This window comes from Lissotriton helveticus, chromosome 2_1 (assembly GCF_964261635.1).
Source record: "Lissotriton helveticus chromosome 2_1, aLisHel1.1, whole genome shotgun sequence".
NCBI classification, from domain to species: Eukaryota; Metazoa; Chordata; class Amphibia; order Caudata; family Salamandridae; genus Lissotriton; species Lissotriton helveticus.
The window spans coordinates 1,710,475,760-1,710,499,580 of record NC_136059.1 but is presented as its reverse complement, the minus strand read 5'-3'; positions in this window follow the sequence as shown (position 1 = coordinate 1,710,499,580).

Below are 23,821 nucleotides of genomic sequence, written 5' to 3'. Positions count from 1 at the left end.
AAACCTAATCCATGTTAGGGGCATATATACTACAAAATGTTACATCTACACCATCAAGACGGCCCGCCACCGCCACAAACCTTCCCTCCAGGACTACCAAGTGTTGCGTCGGTTGGAATGGGACCCCCGCTTAAACCCATATCAGAGTCCCTCGAGCAAAAGCGGAATACGTTGTGTTAAAAAGCTGCCCTCTTCACCTGTGCTTCAAAGCCAACCCCTCGGTTTGAGTAAGATAAGACTCCTGAAGGAATGCAATGTGAACCCCCCATGCACCAAATAAGCACGCACCGTTTGACGTCTTGCAAGCCCCATACATTTCAGGTAATGCATTACAGATTAAGTGATGTCCCTATGTTGAGGTCTAAGTCTCCCAGACCCTCGCCTCCGACATCTGAGCACACTGGTGGCTCTATCTGCCCCAAAACAAAACCATGAATATTCCCAACAACCCCACCCTAGAACAGGCTCTATAAAACTAGTACCCATCCAAACTAACACTCTAATTGCTCCTCTGGTAAATAGTACCAAGGAGCCACAAACACACAAAGTTAGGGGAGGTGGCCTAGAGCTCTAGAAGTCAGACCTGTTATGTTGCTCATGGTCTGTGCCGTACTGCGACAATACAAACTTATCACCATCACAGAGGAGATGATGAGATAGAAGAACCACACATTTGAAATCCCCATCTCTTCCTTGGCAACCCCTCTAACCTGCAGCCAAGGATTACCCACCGATTGGCAGGAAAGCAGTAAGCAGTAATACCAGCCCCTTCCTCCTAGTCACAGACGTTTGCACTGAACATATCAAGCAGGTATCAGCAAAATACACATCTAGACCTCCTCCCTCCTCACATACACACATATAATAAACCGGCTGCATCAAGCGTCTGTAATCTCGTCCTCCGTCCCTGGTGTCACATGAGGTAATTGAACACTGCCTCTTAAGAACCAGTCCCCAAGGAGCCCTTGTCCGAACCTGTCTCCGCCAATGACGCCGTTCCTTTGTCTTGAGAGAATGTCATGACAGCCTGCAACGTGGCAACCCTTTCCTTCTCTGTTTGAGTCTCCGTGGGTTTTTGAGTAGGAGGTCGAAGTCTGCGGATGTGCCGTGATCGGTGCCGCTGCCCCTCCTCTAGCGTATACTGGCCACGTCCCACTTCGCCCGTGCTCGCTCTGTACATTTCTAGCCAAGCTTAGGCTTCTTCCGGGTTGTCATGAAAATATGTCTTACCATCCGTGGCCACTCTGAGGTGCGCGGGAAACATCAGAGAGTACTGGAGACCCTCATCTCGGAGCTCTTCCATGACAGCCAAGAACGAGGCACAGCGGCGCTGCACATCAAAGGTATAGTCCGGGAACAGCGTCACATTATAATTATTGACTCTGTAGGGGCCCGAAGACCGTGCCTTATTCAACAGAATGTCCCTGTCTTTATAATGGAGCAATCGAGCCAGAACCGGCCTGGGTGGTCTTTCCGGGGTGTAAAGAGAGGATAGACCTTCTGGGGCAACTACTGTCCGAAGCCAATTTTCCAGGTAGTCCACCATATTGGCCCCTTCCACTCCTTCCAGCAGTCCCACTAGGCGGATGTTGTTTCGCCTATTCCTCCCTTCAGCATCTTCAGGCCTCCGCTCCAATATTTGCAGCCTGCGGGTGACATCCGTCATCTGAGCATCCAGAGCTGTATGGGCAGGCTCTAGGGTCTCCAAGGTTACTTCCATCTGCTTTACCCTGTCCACAAGCTTAGTGTGATCTGCGCAAAGAAGGCCCAACCTCTGCGCTACAAGCGCAATGTCCTGCCGGAATGCATCTCTGGTGTCAGTAATGGCCTTGAGGATCTGGTCTACCTGCTGCTGCATCATCCCCTCCGAGGATAGCACAGGCACCTCCTGCTTATCCTGTACTTCTGTGTTCTCCTTCAGCTCTTGGGGCGCTCCCGCTTGTTTCCCCCGTGGCTTTCCCATTACTGGTTGCATTGCAAATTCCAGGACCCGTGCATTCTCTCAACTGAGCTCCTGCGGTACTCGCACCCACCGTAGCTGCCGATCTGATGCCTCCGCCAGTAGGATCTCCTGCCGCTGCCTTGAATCCCTCCACTTGCCACTGATCTTCCACTCTCCAGAGCTGCCCCCATAAATACTTAGTTACTTTTCGAGCAATCTACCAGTCTCATCCAAAGTTCGGAGTGTTGAGGATTTTAGCAGTAATGCATGCCAGATCAATCCACGTCTCTCCAGTAGTGTGTGCATGTGGGTAATAACGCTGTGACCCAGAGTTCACGGTCAATCATTGCGTCCCGGCGTGACTCCGCCAATATTAGCCAGTACTCCTCTGCTCCGTCTCCTTCCCCCTCAGAGGCAGCGCCAGCAGTGCCTTTCAAAGCCTGGTGTCCCAAGGGCTAAGGTCACTCCCCACTTCCTACCGCAGCAGCCGCACCCCACAACACCAGAAGATCAGCCCCTCACAAAAATTGCAGCCATGCTCAGTGATGTTATGATGCATGCCCCTCAGGCAGGGCCAATCGTGACGTCTCACTTTAGACTGCACTCGGTAGTCACCTCACCATACGCCCTGCTGTCTGGCTATCTGCTCGTGGCCTGGTTGGTCAGCCAGCAAGGTCTTCGCATCCGGTGGCCATTCCTAGTCGCAGCCGTTACTGTACGCTGCCCAGGACCCTCAAGAGAGTTCAGTACTGGTTTGCAGCCACCCGCTAGTCTTCCAGCCACTTTCGGTATTGCAGGGTGCAGGACTTTCCGCCTTGTTAGTGCGACCAGGGGTCCCGGATTTGCCTGGACGGTCCCCGCTTTTCACCCGCTGTCCGGGCAGATCTCGTAAAATATAGCTCCTGGTCCGGTTTCCGGATAGGGTCGACTAAAAACGAGGGGAGGTGCCTTTCTATGTGTCACAAAGCAGGGACAGTTAGCAGTTGTTCAAGAAAGTAATTTAATTCACAGGCAAGCCACTGGGTTTAAAATTGCATCTCATGTATGTTCTAGCTGCCTGTCCTGCGATTCTCTGCTGAGGAGCGCTGTCACTCTGTGGGCTCACCTAACGCAAAATTATAGTCCTTCCTTTATTCTAGTGAAATGATCCGTTTTTTGGCCTCAAAATTCTGGAAACCCGACGCCTTGTGGAATATCCACGAAAGTGCCCTGAGATGGCGGTCCGTTCACAATGCTGGCTTTCTTTTGTGGCACTGCGGCTCCGTTCACAGTAATGCACGCCCCTGCCTGTTTGTGCATATATCCCCGCTCCGTAGGGTGGCTGTCTCCCGTGGGTCTCTGTCCTTCAGTGTGGAGACAGGTCGTCAGTCCGCCATTCCCCACCTGATCAATGCGGCGAGTTCCAGCCTTGTTAACTCCCGGCTCCCCAGGTCAGCAATGCAGATGGGGGATCCCGGGATCACAGTAATAGCACTGTTTTTGTAGATCTCCACTGCGCTGTTGTTGGGTCCGGTGACCTACCACCTTTTGGCTACCCACCAAGCGGGATTCCGCCCAGCCCACTCTACTGAGTCAGTGGTCTTATCCGTTCTAGACGAGCTAAAGAGCAAGGCCGATTCCAACCTACCCCAAGCCTTGGTGCTCCTTGATCTGTCCGCTGCGTTTGACACGGTCGACCATTCCATCCTTCTCGACCGTGTCAGCGCAGCGGGCGTTCGGGGCACTGCTCTCTCTTGGCTCGCCTCTTTTCTCAAAGAACGGACTCAGGCGGTCCATCTCCCTGGCTTTTCTGCCCCTTCCCGCTTGGTCCCATGCGGGGTCCCCCAAGGGTCTTCCCTGTCCCCTCTTCTTTTTAATTTATATATTCACCCCCTTATTCTTTCCCTACTTGATATGGGGGTCTCCGTGTACAACTATGCGGATGACCTGCAGCTAGTATTCGATCTTTCCTCTCCCTCGGACTCCCTGCCTAAATTCCATTCCACTCTAATTTTCATCTCTGAGTGGATGAATCACAACCAACTCAAGCTCAATCTGGACAAGACGGAGTTGGTCCTGACTGGCCCCACCATCTCTCCCTGGTCTGCCGCCTTTTGGCCTCCCATCTTCGCCCCCCCGCCAGTACCGGCGGCATCGGCTAAGACCTTGGGCATCAAAGTCAGTCGGGACCTCTCCATGCACGCCCAGATTAGTTTGGTTGTCTCTTCCTGCTTCCTTTCCCTCCGTATCATCCGGAAAGTGTCCCGTTTTTTTCCCCCGATGCTCTTAAACGTATTATTTTGGCAATGATTCTCTCCCGTCTTGATTACGGGAATAGCCTCTACGCAGGCATCCCGGCCTACGAATTACGCCATCTTCGGGCTATTCAGAACCAGGCTGCCCGTCTTATCCACCACCTCCCCAAGTATCATCACATCACTCCTGTCATGAAATCCCTTCACTGGCTCCCTATTTGCCAGAGATCCCTATTCAAGCTTGGATGTCTGGCCTTCATGGCCCGTGGCCGTACAGCCCCGGCATTCATTAATTCCCTCATCAGTCCCTACACTCCCAGTCGTGCCCTCCGCTCCTCTAATCAGGCCCTTCTCACTGTCCCTTGCTTCCGCAGATCCAAAACTGGAGGTACCAGATTTTCTGTCCTAGCCCCCCGCTTCTGGAACAGTCTTCCACTGTCCATTAGATCTACCCCAGTCTACTCGCAATTCCGCAAGGCCCTCAAGACTTTTCTGTTTTCCCAAGCGTACTCCCACTGATTTTCACCCTGACAGACTTCTATGTCCCTCTGCCTTAACCTCAGCACCAGGAACCCGCTTGATCACAGTGCGCTTAATCAAGAATTTTCAACTTCAACTTCAACTTCACTAGCGCCATAGGCAGATCCCCAGTGTCTCCGCCAGCGCAATCTTGAGTCCCCCTCTGCAGTTGCAACGTCGTTCTGAGACACCGATTTAAAAAGCCAGCGGCGGGTGTCCCCAAGTCCCACCAACACTATCGCTGCCTCTCAGGGGATCGATTCACGGTCCTGGGACAGGATAATTCTCGGGATCGGCGCGGAGCTGCAGGCTCACGCGTCTTCACCCATCAGCTCCTTGGCCACGCCCCCTCTAGCAACACCCAGTCATGTGAGACATGGACAGGCTACAGACACCAAATGGCTAAGCTCGGAAAATGGCAACTTTCTGCTTCCAACATTCTGTGGAGGGCTAACGGGGATCGCTGACTGTGGTTGCGAAACCTTTCATTAAATAACCTATTTGGATGTAACTTTGTACCTTACGGGACATCTCTTACTCGACAGATATATACAGCAATTTTCTGCAAGAATCACTTTCGTAAAATTACTTTGACCTTTGTATTAAGGGGTCTTAGATCTTCATTGAAACATCCTGTCCTGATGATGGTCTCATAGATTCACCTTGGTCAAAACTGTAACTTTGATGCTCTAACCCAATTACTTTAAGTCTCTGTTAAGATTAAAATGTGGGAGATTTTTGTTCCTATGCCTAGGACATTCTCCAAACTATATCCTCTTAAGAATGAGCTACTGTGCATAATCTAACTGTCTAGAATTTCTTTTCTGATCTGTTACCAATGTTTGAAGTATCTTCTTATGTTTGAACCCCTAATGAAACCACTTTTTTATGATTGAAAAATATAAAGATATAATAGATACATCCTGTTGCATTGATTTATTTCTTAGCTTAAGGAATCAAGATTATTTTGCTTTGAATTAGTTTCCTTATGTCATGAACAAATTAAAAAAAACAGTTAGAGATTCTATTTGAATTGTTTTTCAAATATATCCCTTGTAGGCATATTTACCTGACACTTATTTACCCAAGCCCACAAGGGTATACTGGGTTGCCCATTTTTGTGTAATAACTTTCTAAAAGTGGCATTCTCAAAATTGCAATTTAATATCCAACTTCATCATCAGTTAAGATTTGTCTTTATAATTGCAAAGACACCAAACATGGACTGTTTACGTCAACCTACTTGGTATTTACTGCTTATATAAGATGATAAGGTAACTCCAATGCTATCCCATGGGAGAGGTAGGCCTTGTAATAGAGTAAGAAATGAAATTATGAGTTTGTCACTATCAGGACATGTAAAACTAAAATGTACATGTCCAGCATTTTAAATACAATGCACCATGCCCTATAGGCTATTCAGGGCCTATGCTGGAGGTGACGTACATGTACATTGTTTGGGCCAGACAAAAGTTTTATTTTGCCAGGTCAAAATTGCAGTTTTAAACTGCACACACTGGCTATAATGGCAGGCCTGAGACATGGCTAAAGTGCTACTTAAGTGGATGGCACAATCAGTGCTGCAGGCCCACTAGTAGCATTTAATTTACAGTTCATGGGCAAAGGTTGTGCCACCTTAATAGGGATTTACAAGTAGGTTAAATATGCCAATTGGGTATAATCCAGTCTTGCCAGGTTTTAAGGAGAGACCACAAATACTTGAGCACTGGTTAGCAGTGGTAAAGTGCTCAAAAGTACTATGGCCAGCAAAAAAGTAGTCAGCAAAAGAGGATGTCTGTGGGCAAACTGTTAGGGGGAAAATCATGCCAAGCATGCCAGGTCTAACATGTGTCCCCCACAACTGAAAGTGGTTAGATCTAACAAGCCCCAAGGGAGTTCTTTTCGCCAAGGTGGAAATACCTGGATAGACCAGCAGTATTGGCATGGTCTGTTCCCCTATTGATCCCATAGGTAAACAATTTGGGGATACCTTATTACATTTAATAAGCTGTAAGCCCTAATTAGGAGCAGGTAGATTTGTTGAGTTTTGTACCTATAAAATTGTAACCGTCTTTAATGATAAAATCATATTTTTCATTACAATTTTGAAAATCCCACTTTTTGGAAAGTTAGCATTTTCCTGCCCTAAGCTCTTTGTGCCTGCAGCCTGCCTTGGGTCACATGACTGGGTGTAGCTGACAGTCAGACTTTGTGAATTCCTCCCAGACAGTCACTTAATAGAAGGATTGGGTGTGCCTCAGTGGGCTATCTGCTGGCAGGATGGGAGCAGTGGAGAAAAGCCCCACTTACACCTGAATAGCCTGTGCTCTGCTTTTACCCAAAGGGTTTAACAACCCTGTATTGTAGCCAGTGAGGAGCCAGGGCAGGGGGGTCAGGAAATTCCACACACTTCAAAGAAACTTTCCAGAAGCTTCTCCGATTTTACAGAGGAAAGGCACCAGGGTATAAAAACAAGATCTTCAGACCCACTCTTTATTACACTTCTGGACCTGTGGATTCTCTGCCAGGTAGTAGGATTGCCACTCTACTGGGCTGATGCTCTAAAGGAACTGCTGCCCTGCTGTACTGACCTGCTGCCTTCTTGCCCGGTAAGAAGAACTGGACCTGCAACTTCATATTGAACCCAGGAACTCAGAGTGACTTGAAGGGTTTGTTTGCTGGCCTCCTGACATGAGTCTCAGGGACATAACAGGGTCTCCAACAGCTCATGGGCCCAGTTGCCGCATGTTCCTGACCCCCAAGTGATGCCTCTCATGTCCTTGCCTCTTAATGTGGCTCACGAGCTATTGAAATAAAGCTTTTTGGCTCTTCACAAATGGGTCTTTTTTAAACACAGGAGCGAATCCGCTAGCTCTGAAATCCTGCACAATCTGCCGCCAGCCCACCTCTTCACACAGCAGCAACAGCAGCCCAAGGGGGACTGATAGCGTGAAGCTCCAGCCTGCCCAACCACGACGTCGGGCCTTCTCTTAGCACCATACTGACTGCTACTAGCAGTGCTCTTCCTGCTCCTTGGGACCCTCTCCAACGTGACTAGGATGGGTTCCATGTTTAAATATCAATGTAACAAATATCGATGATAAAATATCGATGTGAAAATATCGATAACAAAAAAATCGCCTCCCTATACTTAAACAGGTAAGTACAATAATATCTACTCAAAAAAATCGATGTAAAAAATTTCATGTAAAAAATATCGACTTTTAAAAATAACATACCTTAATATAACATTAATTCAATAATATTAATATTATTAACAAAATACATTAAATTGAATATATATTTTAGCTAATTATAACAAATAGACTTAATTTAATAATTATAAACACAAAAAATGTGTACATATACATATATTTACTTAAATACATTTTATTAACTATTATCTTTATTTAATTTATAAACATTTTTATTTATATAAAAATAAAATAAACACAAATGTAAATTATTTTAAATAAAATAAAATATTCTATATTTAAATAACACAATAAACTATTTATAAAATAATAATACATACATTTAATAACAAAATAAAAACATTAGTAGTTCAAACGTTGGCTAGCGAGGGGATAACGTTGGCTAGCGAGGGGATACAAATTACTATTCCCACTCCAGTGAGTGCAACAGTAGTGAAAGCGCTGGATAAGATAGGGGTAAAAATTGCTATTCCCACTCCAATGAGTGCAACAGTAGGAAAAGCGCTGGATAGGTGAGGGGTATAATTTACCATTCCCACTACAGTGAATGCAACACTAGGGAAAGTGTTGGATAGCGTAGGGGTAAAAATTACTATCCCCACTCCAGTGAGTGCAACAGTAGGGAAAGCGTTCGATAGTGGAGGGGTAATTATTCCTATTCCAACTCCAGTGAGTGTAACAGTAGGGAAAGCGTTGGATAGCAAAGGAGAAAAAAATAATATTCCCACTCTAGTGAGTGCAACAGTAGGGAAAGTGTTGGATAGTTTACGGGAAAAATTACTATTCCCAATCCAGTCAGTGCAACAGTAGGGAAAGCGCTGAATAGCGGAGGGGTAAAATTTACCATTCCCACTCCAGTGAGTGCAACAGTAGGGAAAGCACTTGATAGTGGAGGGTTAAAAATTACTATTCCCACTCCAATGAGGGCAACAGTAGGAAAAGCGCTGGATAGTGTAGGGGTAAAAATTACTATTCCCACTCCAGTGAGTGCAACAGTAGGGAAAGCGTTGGATAGTGTAGGGGTAACAATTACCATTCCCACTCCAGTGAGTGCAACAGTAGGGAAAGCACTGGATAGTGGAGGGTTAAAAATTACTATTTCCACTACAATGAGTGCAACACTAGGGAAAGCGTTGGATAGCAGAGGGGTAAAAATTACTATTCCCACTCCTGTGAGTGCAACTATAGGGAAAGCACTGGATCCCAAAACAATAAAAAAACAAAACCATCAACATTTTAATTTAATTTAATTTCAAATATTAACATAAATAATATATCAATTTAGATATATTATTATTAACAAATGTAATACAAAATTATTAATCACACATTATTTAACACTATAATATCCATAACACACACCTAAAATTAATTACACAATTAAATGTAATAATGATTAATTAACTAATGAAAATTAATGTATTATTATTTATTAATTAATCATTAAAAAAATAATTACTTACGACCTTTCACACCATTTACGTATATAAACACCACAACACACACCTAAAATTAATTACACAATTACAATTAATAATCACCAATTATTTAATGGTAATTAATTTAAAACTATTGATTAATTAATCAATAATAAATTAGTTACGTACCACCCCACACCATTTACACATGTAAACACAACTACACACATAAAATTAATTAAACAATTAACATAATTAATTATTAATTGACTAATTGAAATTAATTAACAACTAATTCATAATCTATTATTAATTAATCAATTAACACATTAATTATTCAATAATAATTAAATTACTTCCCACCCTATTCCCCTATAAACCCACAACCCGCTATGGAACTAAAAACGCAGAATTAAACATAAAATAAATTAAGAACTAGTAAAATTCTAAAACATATAATAAAATGACAAACAATTCTCATTAAAAACACTAAAATACATAACATTATTAATAAATCGATATTTTTGTCAACTATATTTTTTACAACGATATTTATTACAATGATATTTTTGTAATCAATATTACTTACCTGTCTGTCGATAATCTTGTCAAGTATATTTTTGTTGTCTATATTTCTTAGCCACGATATTTTTGCGGCGATATTAATGTGCCACGATATTTCCCCGTCGATATTCCTGCTCTGCACCTTTAAGATGATTGGCACAAAGCTTGAGAAGCTAAATCTGCAGCTGGACTAATCTGGGACTGTATCCAACCCATGCTCCATTGCGGTAGGCCTGAACCTTTGAATTTGACCCAGTCTAGTCCGACCAGATAGCCGCGGTTGTCGCTTTCTACTTTTAGGTGCTATTTTTCAGTTTATTCTTCAAAAATTCATAACTCAAGTTCTACTGATGGGATTTTTGTGATATTGCTCAAATAATTTATTAAATATTCTATTTTTTTAATTAGTTTGGGATTTTCTTGTGTTGTGTTTTCACTTTATAACTGTTTGCGTACTGCACAAATACTGTACACATTGCCTCTAAGTTAAGCCTAACTGCTTTTTGTGCCAAGCCACTCTGCATCAAGAACAGGTTAACTTAGTGACTTTTTGTGGTTCACCCTGCAAGGGTTTGTAGCTGTTGCTTGCCTAGGGTTCACACCCCAGTCAACCAACAACCCAATTTCTCGCAGCTCCTTATTCATGTCATGTTTAGCCTGCTATTTGCTCCTGGGTGTACTCCCAGTCATTGATCCTATGGCTATAAATACCAACACTATATTCCACCACTGCATTGCTTGGTTTATATCGCATGACAAAAATATTACATCCAATGGATCAACCTAGCCCCTTTATTGCAAGGAAAGTCTTGCTAAGTATATGTAGAGTTAAGAATCCTTATTATAAACTGACCTTGAATATGCAGTACTGAACAAAGTAGTAGCTGTGATATTTTTGTAGGGCGATATTTTCGCCCACCTTATAGTGTCATACAACAGACAATGAGCCTACGTGCATCCCTACTGGATTAAGCTGTTGTTTGAGTGGACAGCGGACATTGAGGGCCTCATTTATGAAGGCATTGTGCCACTAGTACGTCACTTTTTCCCATTTTAAAAGTGACTCACCGGCGGCGCAAGACCTTCATAAATAAGGCCCTGAGACTTTAGGGCCATATGTATGAATACATTTTCCTATAGACACAGAATGGGTAAAACCCTTTGATACATCTGCTCCAAAGTTTTTCTGCATGTGCAATTGAAGAAAGATGTGTGTGCTCCTATGAAAACATTATTGAATTGGCAAAGAAAACATGAACCAGTGGCGTAACAATAGCCTCCCCCGCCTCTGGATGAGCTCCAGGGATCCCCCTGCAGCACTGTGCACTGCAGCACTGTGCACGGATGGACCCTAGAGCTCCTGACTGAGTCCAGAGGTTGGGGGGGCGCACTTCCTGCACTTTGCAGGGGCCCCCCTCAAGTTTCATTACGCCACTAGCATGCACTTACTTGGCCGTGGAGGGTGTCATGCACAGATGTATTTTTCCCTTCAAGACAAATGTTTATATTTGTAAAGTTGGCAACGGTTAATACGTGTCTTCTCTGAACTCGTGGCAATAATGGCGCAGGAGCGGTGTCACACTGAGACTTGAAAAAACAAACATCTTTTTCTTTAGCAACAAATCTAACAAGCGTCAGACCAGAAAGTGCCTGTTTTGTAAACGTCTTTTGCGGAACAAATTTACATTAGCAGTGCGGAATTGATTGCTGTTATTTATCCTCCATACTGACATATGGTTGCAATCTCGTTCCCCAGCAGTCGGCACATTGTATGGCGCCATTTGGCGCGCGCTGAGATACACGTTCCTCTGCGCACATATTTCAGGCTTCTGACAGGCAGCCAGGCTGCAGTGCTAACTGTTAATTGGCACTTCCACGCGACCTACGAGCCATGCGCCAGGTGGCAATGAAACTTCGTAAATTGAATTAAAATACATAATTGTGCAACAGGCCCTCACGGTGCCGTAATATTTTGAGAAGAATAGAGAAGGTTAATGTACAAGGTGAGATTGCTTGCCTTTGCTACTCACTACTATCACGTTATTTCTGGAGCCATGATTGAAAAGTACAGGTCTTTTTTTCAAAAGTAGAATCCTCAACACTAAAATACTAGGGGCCTCATTTATGAGGCCATGCGTCACTTTTACGCTGCCGGTGCGTCACTTTTTGTGACGCACCAGCAGCGTAAATAATATGCCTTGTTGCACCATATTTACAAAGTGACGCATCTAGGTAGATGCGTCACTTTGTAAACCCCTGCGCTACATTATACCTGCGTCAGGTATAATGTATGCAGGGGGGGGCGTTCTCCCGCAAATAACCTCGTAGAAGTGACGCAGTGAAATCTATGAGATTTCACTGCGTCACTTTTAGGACGCTTGCCCCATGTGAAAGGGCACATTGCTGGAGTTGCGTCACTTTTGTGACACACTCCAGCAATGCGTCACTTTTGCGCTTACAGATACGTCAGAAATACTGACGTATCTGTAACTCTTTGCGACATGATCCGTCATACATTAAATATGACGCATCATTGGTGTCGCAAGGTGTGCGCAGTGAAAAGTGACGCATCGCTGTTTTCACGCAGCGATGCGTCACTTTTCATAAATGAGGCCCTAGAGACTTCCCCCTCCATTTATGAAATACCAAACGTCTTTCGCCATTTGCATAAGCTCTGTAAGGCTCCCTCTGAAGTAATCAATAATAATTATTTCTATTTCTCAATGCTGGGGGTAAAACTCAGATGAAGAGGTTGTATTTAGATTCTCTTCTTAAATTGCACAACTTTATCTTTCCCTCCATTAGAACTCTGTTCCACACCAATAGCCATTATGTGGCACTGTATGGTTGTGTGCAAGCCCATTAGTCAAGTAAAAGTTTCATGGTGGCCAGTGCATAATCTGAGCCGGTGGTGCCCGAGGGGGCCACCGGCACTCATTTTTGGGGATGGGGACAAGCACTTATTTTTTTTCCTCTTCAGGCATTACCTGAGATCAAGAGGGGGAGATAACAAACACAGGGGAAAGAAAGAGGAAGAGAAAGATGGAAAACCTGTCTCAAAGGAGGAAAGCCGGAGGAACCGGCAAGAGTGAGGTAAAGGGTCAGCGGGTGTCTGGTAGTTGATTAAAGAGGCGTGAAGTGGATTGAAGACTGTCCAGCCTTTGTAAACAGCACAGTGATATTTAAAAGCACCGGATGTGAGTATAGCTTTGAGCATTGGTGCTCTTTCTTTTACAAATGAAGCACTGATTCATGGCTAGACAGCTTTCTCTACTTTGTTTTCCCGTTTATTTACTAATAAAATGCTGTATCAAACATGCAGCACAAACATAATTGTTTCTGGGTGCTCTCTGACACTTAGGGAGATATTTAAGAATTTTACGGCGCAGGGCAGCACAGCAAGTCACCTTGCTGCGCTGCCTTGCATCACAGAGAGAGAGAGAGGTTGTGCATGGTTATTTAAAACCTTTACAATATAGGAGAAAGGAAATTCAGTTAATAAAACATGAGTCAAATTTAAGCGTGTTAAAACAAAGGTTCCATCCATAAAAAATAAATAAAAAAAATACGTGGTAAGGTAGCAGCAACAACATTAAAATAAGTTTAACATCATGTTGAACGGCCTGTTTATCATAAAATGTTAAGCAATCGATTCTTCCTCGATGCTGGCCAAGTGGAAATATAATAAAGTGCCAGTGTGCAAGAGAGAATGGTTAAATTATAATAACAGTTCTGGATGTGCCTGTTGTATAGTCAGTGATAATCGATGTAAGGGAGAGTTAAGGTGTCGCGCTAGAGATTGGTCTTCAGGGGTACCGTAGGGCTCTACTAGATTTTGTTCGTTTCCTTCAAGGTTTTGAAGTGGGCCTCAGCTGTTTCAAGGAATTTTACCATTCGGCAGCTCAGTTGGATATCATCTCCTTTGAAGCAGGCGAGCACTGCTTACCTGCAGGTCCGTATCTTACGGATGTTAAAAAGTGGTCGCAAGAAGACGCGTCGTTCTTGGATGAGTTTGCTACAGATAGTGATCAAATGGACTGTGTTTTCCTTGCCATTCCCACAAAGTCTGCATGTTGTTGGTAGGTGTGGCCGTAACCATGGAGGTAAGTGGGCCGCTGACGGCAGTAGTCCTAGGCAAAATTTCAGGAACTTCTCTTTTATTTTTTTAGTGAAGCCTATCTGCAGATAGGTTTGAGGCGAGGGCATGGTATACGATTGAACTGTAAGCCAGCCGTGAGCCCGCTCTGATAGGGCGGCTTTGTCCTGCACCAGTGATTCCTTCCGGACTGTCTTGCATCACAGGGCAAGTCAAGAATGTGCTGAATTTACCCAATACAGCACATGCCTGTCCTTTTTCCATGCGTTGGTGCTGTTTTGGCTGCCTAGCACCAAGGCAGGCACCTTTGCACTGTGGCACAAGGGTGCCTGTGTTGTAGGCAGGATTGTTCCTGCAAAAAATAATCCTGACAGGCTTTTTCCTCTTTCTATGTGTGATGCAAAATACAGCACACATAGAAAGAGGAAGTAACGAGGAGAAATAAAGATATTTCTCATCGTTACACCTCTCCTGGGAAGACGCATCCTTTTGGCGGGAAACAACCTTTACATCACGAATTTTACACCGCGATGCCATCACAAAGCAGTTGTTACAATGACCGCTCTGTTAACACGCAGTGCCATTACTAGGCAAGTCATTACATCGACTTGCAGTAGATGGAGGTCTAACATGAGGAATAGTATAGTTTACTATTCCAACACCTTCCCTACTGTTATGTAGGCTGGAGTTGGAATAGTAAATTATACATTTCAAATTTTATGGAGCAATCTCCTGCAAGTCGATGTGATGACTTGCATAGTAATGGCATTGCGTGGTAACAACGCGGTCGTTGTAACAACCTCGTTGTGAAATACCGTGAAGAAAAAGCACGCATTGTAAAGTGCTGGCGCACTCCCAGGTTTACAAGGTCTTGTAAATCAGAGAATGCATCAAAAAGCCATGGGAGTTGCTCGGGAACACCCACTCAATGCCCATAGAATGCCTACCCAGGGCAGAGTACGGCATCTCAGTGATTTGTGCCATGTTGCATTACTCCAGATTGTTGGAGCCACTCAAATCCACATAAAGTGCCTTCAATAATCTAGACTTAAAGTTTGCCTCACTCTTGCACCACGTTGCGTGGTGCAAGAGCAACTCAAACAGTCATAAATATGTCTCTTAGTTATCAATGAGCTAGCTTAGAGGTCCCTGAAACAGGCCATCCACTGTAAATCAGGTGTTATCCATCCTGTTTCGCCTGCCTCAGTTCCCACAACTCATTTAAAGTAAGAGAAACCACTGTATTTCCAATGCTGGCATCCCACCTGGCTGTGCTATGGTCAGGGCTCCCAGCTATGTTTTTTTTCTTTTCACAGTCATTGTGTAAGGCTCTGTGGTTGGAGAAAATTCACAGCTGACAGAGCATTGCTATATGATTTTTAGAAAAAAATTACCTACTTTGTGTTCCTGAATCGTAAAATAAATAATAGGCCACCAGAACATGACAGTTCCAGGCAGACATTACATTTTCACCAAAAAAGAGCATTTTTGGCCCAAAATTCCAGCAAAATTATAAGACTCTTTAAGCACCATATTCTACACTAAAGATTACGGGCCAGATATACGACCGTTTTTTTGCAGTCGCAAATGGGAAAACTGCCCATTTGCGACCGCAAAAAAGGGTGTTGGTATGTACAAACGCTATTTTGCAAGTCAGTGACTCACAAAATAGTATTTGCGAGTCGCTATTAGGAAGGGACGTGTCAAGGGCGTCCCTTCCAATTAGCAAGCCAAGCTGGCATGTACTGTTGTTTTGCAACCGCATTTAAATTCGCAAAACACTCACGCATTACCACCTACTTCAAATAGGTGGTAATGTTAAGCCACTCGCAAATAAGAAGAGTTACCATGGGAAACCCTTCTTTGTGAATGGATGTGAAAATATTCTTTAAGAGCAGTCAGTGGTCCCATGAATCATTACCTACTCTTAACCTGTTCCGTGCTGCCGTCGGCCATTGGCCGAAGGCAGCACTACCTCCCCAGTGCTGCCGTCGGCCAATGGCAGACGCGGCCCGGCCCGTTTTGCGGAAGTACCGCCGGCCCGGAGGATGCGGAAAAACCGCAGCGGACCCACCAAAGACCCACCGCCACATTAGGATGGCTGGTGGGTCCTGGTTTCAATCCGCAGCTTTTCCGCCACGGTTGGCTTACAACCGCGGCGGAAAAGCTCTAATATGGTGGCGGTGTCTCTCAGACACCGTCCGCCATATTAGGAAGGTCTTTGAAAGATGCTTTTCCGCGGCGTGTTTTCCGCCGTGGAAAAGCATGTGTAACTTCACTGCGGGGGCCCGTTGCGGTCCCCCTAGGTGAAGGGGCGTATGGGGTGCACATGAGGGGTACCTATGGTACCCCCCTGCATTTGTATGCAGAAATCGGCAGGCACCGCACGGTGCCTGCCGCTTTCTGCATACAAATGCAATGTATGCATTTTTACCATTGCGGCGGATGCAGCTTGAAGCCGCACCCGCCGCAATGGTAAAAATAGAGGGTGTGACCGCCAGGGTGGCGGTCACATCCTAATTGCACAGGGGGGAACTCCGCAGGCAATGCGGAGGGTCCCTCCTGCTCTATGGTGGTGGACGGACTCAGGTCCGTCGCCATCATAATCGGCCCCCTAATGTGGCGGTGGGTCTTTGGTGGGTCCGCTGCGGTTTTTCTGCATCCTCCGGGCCACTAATTTTAGGCTTCAAAAAATATTTGGTTACAGAGTAAGTTGATAATGTGTGTCGATCTGTAATAGTGAACAATACCTCTAGGCACAGATGCGCTCATGGGGCCTTATTTATGAAGGCCTTGCGCCACAGGTGCGTCACTTTTTCCCATTTTAAAAGTGACGCACCGATGGCGCAAGGCCTTCATAAATAAGGCCCATGGTAGGAAGACAAACAATTGCGCAAATATTTAGAAAAATGAATATTTAAATGTACTTAACACATTCGAGGCTGCATGTCAATTAGTAGGGAATCATGTCCTGTTTTATTTTCCTTTCAATTGAATGGGAGACTTAATCATAGTGAGACACAATACACTTTTACTAATTTATTTAGTATGTTTTCTATACTTCCCACGGTCTTTGTTTCGCCCACTGTCTGCTGGTGAGATAAGCCCTACCAGTAACTTCCTGCACAAGAACAATCACCCCTACAACTGAGACACTCTTGAACCATGGCACAAGGGTGCCTGCAATGTCGCATGGCAGACCATTGTGCACCAGCGCATTGGAAAAGTATAGGAATGCACTGTCTCTTGTAGATATGGTGTATTCCTGCCCTTTTCTTTTAATGCAGGGCAGCACAGCAGGAAGGATTTCTGCGCTGCTGTGCATTAAAATATTGTAAATTAGACCCATAGAGTAAAAAAGAGTTTTGAACACCAGATGGAATAGATAGACTGGCAGGATATAATTTTTTTTGTTTGTAAAAGGGGGTTACTTCTCATATATATTGTTTCATGCACTAACGACAAGGCTTGGAAAGCCACATAAGAGCCAATGTAGGGATTTAAGCATAGGTGTAACGTGCTGTACCTGCTGTTCCTGTGTCAGTGCGGGTGGCTGTATTTTGAACCAGCCGAAAGCAATATAAAAGTTTTATTGGCGATTAAATGAAATTCACATAATCAAGTTGTGTTTGCAAGAGGGCTTATGTTAGGTGAGCTACAATTAATAACTAGAATGGGCTATTCATCATTTCTTAACTGGGTAACTTAGGGGAGGGCAACTCTTGTGGATTGGGACTCTGGAGATACCCCTAGATTATGCAGCTGTCTGGAGAGCATGTTTAGAGCGCTCTTTGTCAGAAATATTAGGAAGCAAGAAGTAAAAGAACGTAGGGGCATATTACCAACAACTAGCGATATTTATCGCTAAATGTGCTTAGCGAGGTTTTTTTTATCGCAAAGCTTTGCAGGATATTATCGCAGAGATAACGTGCTATTAGCCACGTTATCTCTAAAACGATAAAATATCCAGCGATAGCGGCGAAATGCGTGAATATCGCTGAGAATACAGCGATATTCACACATTAACGCCAATAGGGTCTTAGCCATATTATCCACCTCCCATTGGATATAATGGCTAAGAAATGGTCTGTAGTAATATCAAGAAAGGACTAGCTTAGTTGTGTTGGCGAGACTCAGAGGGTACGTCTGTGGGCAAACCATTTGGTTTCATCATGAAGTCCTCACCCACCAACCTAGTTGGTGGCATGCTTCATCATCGGGCCCACCACAGTGACACTGAATGTGTCCCGGGTGTGATTACTGAGGAGCTGGTATACTTACTGAGTGTGCTGTGATAAGTGGGTGTGAACGTGATGTTTAAAAGCTATGCAGGTGGTCCCAGTTCCCGAGGGTATAAGGATAATTTTAATCTCTGGGCCCCTGCTAGCAGATAAAAAGGCAAGTAGACGTTGTGGAGTGAATTATGAGCTCCTACGTCCTATGTGGTCTACATGTTTCAGCCAGGCCTTTTGTTTACATCTGGCTTTCCTCAGGACCAATGAGTATGTGTGGGTGATAAAGTAAATAAACTATATTAAGTGGTTGGTGTGTGTTAAGAAAGTGTCGCACTCGCTAAGGTGCTATACGTGTTAGAGGGGGATTCCCTCTGCTTTACTGTACATATAACATAAAGACACAAACAGACATACAAGGTAGAGCCAATGAGAATTGTATTCTTATAACACAACATGTTGCCGGCTTCTAAGGTGCGTGATCGACCTAGGGCGGCAGGTAGAACGTGGCCATGAGGATTTGCATAGCAGATGTGATTATAGCGTTTTTTAACGTAGTGGCGGTGGTGGGCTAAACAGCGATGCGAGCGTAGCGTGAGGTGCAGGTAAGTATAATACATATTTCCTCACACTTGCTATTTGCTGTTAAAGCCTCCTGGGTCACCTGGCAGGGAGAGAAGACCCTAGGCATTGTAAAAAGGCATGGGTTAGGGCTGAACCTGTGGAAGAAAGATATTGCTGCTTACCCAGGTCGTAGAGGTGAATCAGCATGGTTACTCACGGAATTGCCGATCTGCGTGCTCCTGCGACCTATCGTCCTGCTCCGGTGTCCCGAGTGAGAGTTTAGAGCTTCCAGGACGGGTTTAAATAGCCTGTTTCATTCGTAGCACCTGGGGCAGGAATAACATTAGAGGGTGTGGTCGCGCAGAAAGCGTGGAGTCATCTCCCGTACTGTGCATGTGTGCGCGATCAGTGCTGGTAGCGATCAGTGCTGGTTTCGCACATGCGTGGAGTAAAGACTCTGTGCTGGAGCGCTTGCGCAATAATTTCTAGTGAGATTCCAATGGTGATGGCAGCGCTAGGGGGTAACTAACCATCTTGCGGTCAAGTTAAAAGATAGGACTATATGCCAATCGTGTTCGGACTATATGCCAATCGTGTAGGGGACTGGAGGGTGAATTTTAAAAAAATAAGGGATTAAAAGTGGTGCAGACTTGGGACAGACCACGAGTCAGAACGGATCTAGGAATAGAACAAGGGGCTGGTTAGTTTGACAGCGCATTCCACGGAATGGAATCATTGAGCCCCTCTATATGTGTAGAGAGGTGGTAAATCCAGCGCTGTTCTTTGGTAAGGAGAGTTTTCTCATTGCAGTCAGATACTGCGAATTGTTCAATCACTGTCCATGTAAAGTCATTTGGGGTGTGATTTTGGGTGAGGAAGTGTTGTGTCAGTTTACTGATGGTTTTGCCACAGCGCATGGTGCTTCTGTGTTCAGTCATCCTGGTCCTGACTTTTCGGGTGGTCATGCCAATGTATCTGAGACCACACCGGCATGTGATGAGGTACACAAGATTGGATGAGTTACAATTGGTAAACTGACGTTGTATCCAGGTTTTGCCGTATTCCAGGGAAAGTGTCTTGGAAGGGGTGGTCAAATGACAGACACTACAGTTGTTACAGGGCTGGTGGCCTGTTATTTTTGGTAGGCCCCATGCGTTTAGGATCGTGTTGCCTGTCGGCCGGGGATTTTTCTTTGGTCTTGTGGACACCAATTGATCTTTAAGGTTCTTTGCTCTTTTGTAAGCGAACCGTGGTGGCTCCCACTTTCTAGTGCCAGAATTAACGATTTTCCAATTTTTGCGGATTATGTTGGATACCTGGTTTGAGGCTGTGTTGTAGGTGGTAACGCATGTCAAGGTGGGCGTTTCCGGTGGTTTGACGAGGGTTTCCAAGAGTGCTTCTCTATTCTGGTTGCGTGCTCTTTTGCAGGTTTTGGAGATGATTCTGGTAGGGTAGCCTCGATCCTCAAGTTTGTGGACTAGTGCCTTGGACTGTGATTTAAAATCCTGAATATTGCTACAATTACGTCGTATGCGCAGAAATTGACCGAATGGTAAATTCTCCCTGAGCGGTCTGGGGTGGAAACTGTCAAATCTCAGTAATGAGTTCCGCGATGTTGGTTTGTAATGTGTGGTGGTAGTCAGACCACTCTGTTCAGCTCTGATATTGAGGTCTAGGAAGGCGAGTTCAGTAGGACTGCTAGTGCAGGTGAACCGAAGGTAGGAGTCGCGGTTGTTAATCCATGTTAGGAAGTCATTCAATGTGTCCTCATTGCCTTCCCAGATAATGAAAATGTCGTCGATGTAGCGACGCCAGGTTCCGATGTTTGCTGAGTAAGGGTTGGTGGGGGCATTGATATGCGTACGTTCAAAATGATGAACGTACAGCCCCGCCACGCTAGGAGCAAAAACACTCCCCATAGAGGTTCCGTTGGTCTGGAGAAAGAACTTGCCCTCATATTCGAAATAGTTCTCTTTCAACGCGAGGGCAGCACAGTCCAGGATGAAATGACGCGGAGTTCGGTGTTGTCAGGCGTTCTCCATCAGGACATCATGGAGTACTTTTAGGGTGGCATCCTGTGGTAGATTTGTGAACAAGCTCTCTATGTCTAATCCGACAAGGAGTTGTGTGTCTGGATTGAAGCTGATGTCTTTAATGATGTTTAGGAGATGTTTTGTGTCCTGGATGTAGGATGGTGTCTTTTGAACGAGCGGATTTAGATAGAAGTCACAGAAGCGTGATAGAGGTTCTAGAAGGGACTGGATGCCCGACACGATGGGTCTGCCTGGGGGCGGAGTGACCCCTTTGTGCACCTTGGGCACTGTATAGAAGTAGGGTACTCTGGCATTTTGTGTGCAGAGGTAGTCCGCCTCCTGTTTGGATATGTAGTCTGCATCACTAGCCTCCTTTATGAGCTCGTTGATTTTCTTCTGTAGTTCTTCGGTGGGATCTTTTTGTAGACATTTGTAATTACGTGTGTCACTTAAGAGTCTGCGACATTCAGTGTCATAGTCGCTCTTGTTCATGACCACAATCCCTCCCCCTTTATCCGCTGGTTTTATAATGCGGGTGGGATCATTTTGTAGACGCTTGACAATCTCCCTGTCCTGGTGGGAGAGATTGTTAAATGTGTTTTTAGGTTGTAGTTTCTCTATCTCAGAGTATACTGCAATTTCGAATGTGGTGATTTCCACTGGTATGCTAGCTGGTGGGGGGGTGAAATTGGACTTTAGTCTAAGGCCAGTTTCATTGGTGTTCTCTGTGTCATCACTTGGTTTCTCCTTGTTTTCGAAAAAGGCTTTTAGTTTAAGTTTTCTAAAAAACTCGGCTAACTCAACATGGAGTTTGAAGGTGTCCAGTCTGGTGGTGGGGACAAAAGAAAGTCCTTTGTTGAGGACGGCAGTTTCTTCATTCGTCAGAGGTACATCAGAGATGTTGAATACCAAGGGGCTGCTGGTCTGTGGTGTTATTGTTTGCTGGGTCCTGCTTGTTCCCGGGATTTGTTCCGTGTGTTGGCACTCACTGGGTCTTCTTCTGTTGCCCACTGCACCGGTTGGGGGGCCCACTGTACTTGTTGGGGGGGATTCCTTCTCTTGCCGCGAGGTCTGCGGCCTTGGCCTAAAAAAGGATATCTCTGGTTTTGGTTGTTTTGGTAGTACGGCATCTGTCCCGAGGCATACAGTGGTGGGTATCCAAAGTATGGGGGGGGCATTGGTCCACCCTTTGGGTGAATATTTCCATTGCTATGCCTGCGTTGATAATAGGCGATAGCGATGTTAGCGACTGTTTTTGGTCGCTAACAGGTTAGGTACTCCCACTTTGCATGTCATTAGAGATAAATATCACTAACATGCAAAGCGGGCCCCAAACCGCTTGCTATTACCTCAAAGCTGTCGCTAACATCAGTTAGCAATAGCTTGCAAATAGGACGATATACTTATCGCCGCTTAGCGGCCGAAAATGACCACTAAAGCGGCGATAATCTAATATCACTGGGCTTTGTAATATGCCCCGTGGTGCGGTGCATACTGACTGGTACCCAATATTTAAGGCCTCAAGGCCGTTTGGCAGTAGTAAGACATGGAGACTGCTGAATAACGGGAGAATAGATATTAGCAAAAAAGATGATGCAGTTAGGGCTAGGTGAGAGGCAAGACCTCTAGGGTAAATATGGCGGTGATGCTATGCCAGGCTCTCATAGGCATGAGTAGGAGCCTGGCAACGTCCGTAGTTGCTTCAGCTTTCTGCTTTTAACCAGTTCATTACATGGCCTTGTGCCACGCCACTTAATTGTTTTCCTCCTTCCCTGTTCCCATTTTCCTCACTTCCTTAATTCTTTACAAACTCGGGCTCTTTCATTGCTCTGTGAGTGCAGATCCCTCAAGACTCAACCTCTTTAATCTCTCATCTCCTAGCCTGCAGCAGTAAATTCATTGGCATCCAACCTCTTCATCATCTCTGCAATGCTGCTCTCCCCTCCTCAGTGTCTTTTGAAACAGGGTCTGTATCCTGGTAGGAAAGGAGATAGTTATAATTCCCCTGAGCTGAGTCAGATATATGTCACTAACACCATTGATTTATGTGTTGTACATTGAGCTATATATATTATCACAACGTGTTTTGCCAAGATTACTGAGTGGTGCCTCTGTGACGATGTGAGACTGCTGTTGGTGCCATTCAGAAGCAATGTCTCTGGTGTGTTACTTTTCATTCATTTTTCCCAGGTTAATAATTGAAGTATCACTGTTCAGTATCTTGATTGAAATGAGTGGAAAATTGGGACTGTCCGCCGCCTCCCTTGAGGTAATAATTCACATTACAAATCCTGCCACTCATTGTTACTAGCTAAACAGATTTTTCTCACTCAGCTTTACCTGATAATCAGCGGAATCTCAGTGTTTGTGCCATTTATACCTAGAAAGTTGCGTCCATCCAGCATCTAACATTTGACACAACTTTGTTTAGAGTGCACATGTGGTGAATCGGTGGTTTTTGAGCCCCAGTGTGAGACAGTGTTAGAAATTGGGTTACTGGTTGGTTGACTGGGGTTTGAGCCCTGGTCAAGCAGCAACCACAATCCTAGTCAGGGTATGAGGCAGGCAAACCCTAATTTAACCTAAGCTCTCCTTCCGGTAGCACAGAGCTGTCAGGCAATGTGTAAAGTATTTGTGAAGCACTTCAAACAGTGAGAAACAGTGAAAACACCACACAAAGAAATCCCACACCAGGTTTAGAAAACTAGAATATATTTTAATGCATAAATGAAGGACAAAACAACTAAAATCCAACTAGGGAAACTGCAGATATGAATTTTAAAGTGTGAGGGTAAAAAAGTGGCAACAAGGGATATCTGGTCATGCCAGACTGGGATAAAGTCACAAATTCAGGCCGACTGAGATGGAGCATGGGCTAGCTACAGGGACCAACTAAATACAATACCTTAAATCCTAGTGGTGGAGTGTTGCTTGGATCTGAGGTGAAGAAGCATCTCGCAGTTTAGGCAATGCTTCGGTTACGAGATATGGCGAGGCTGTGGTG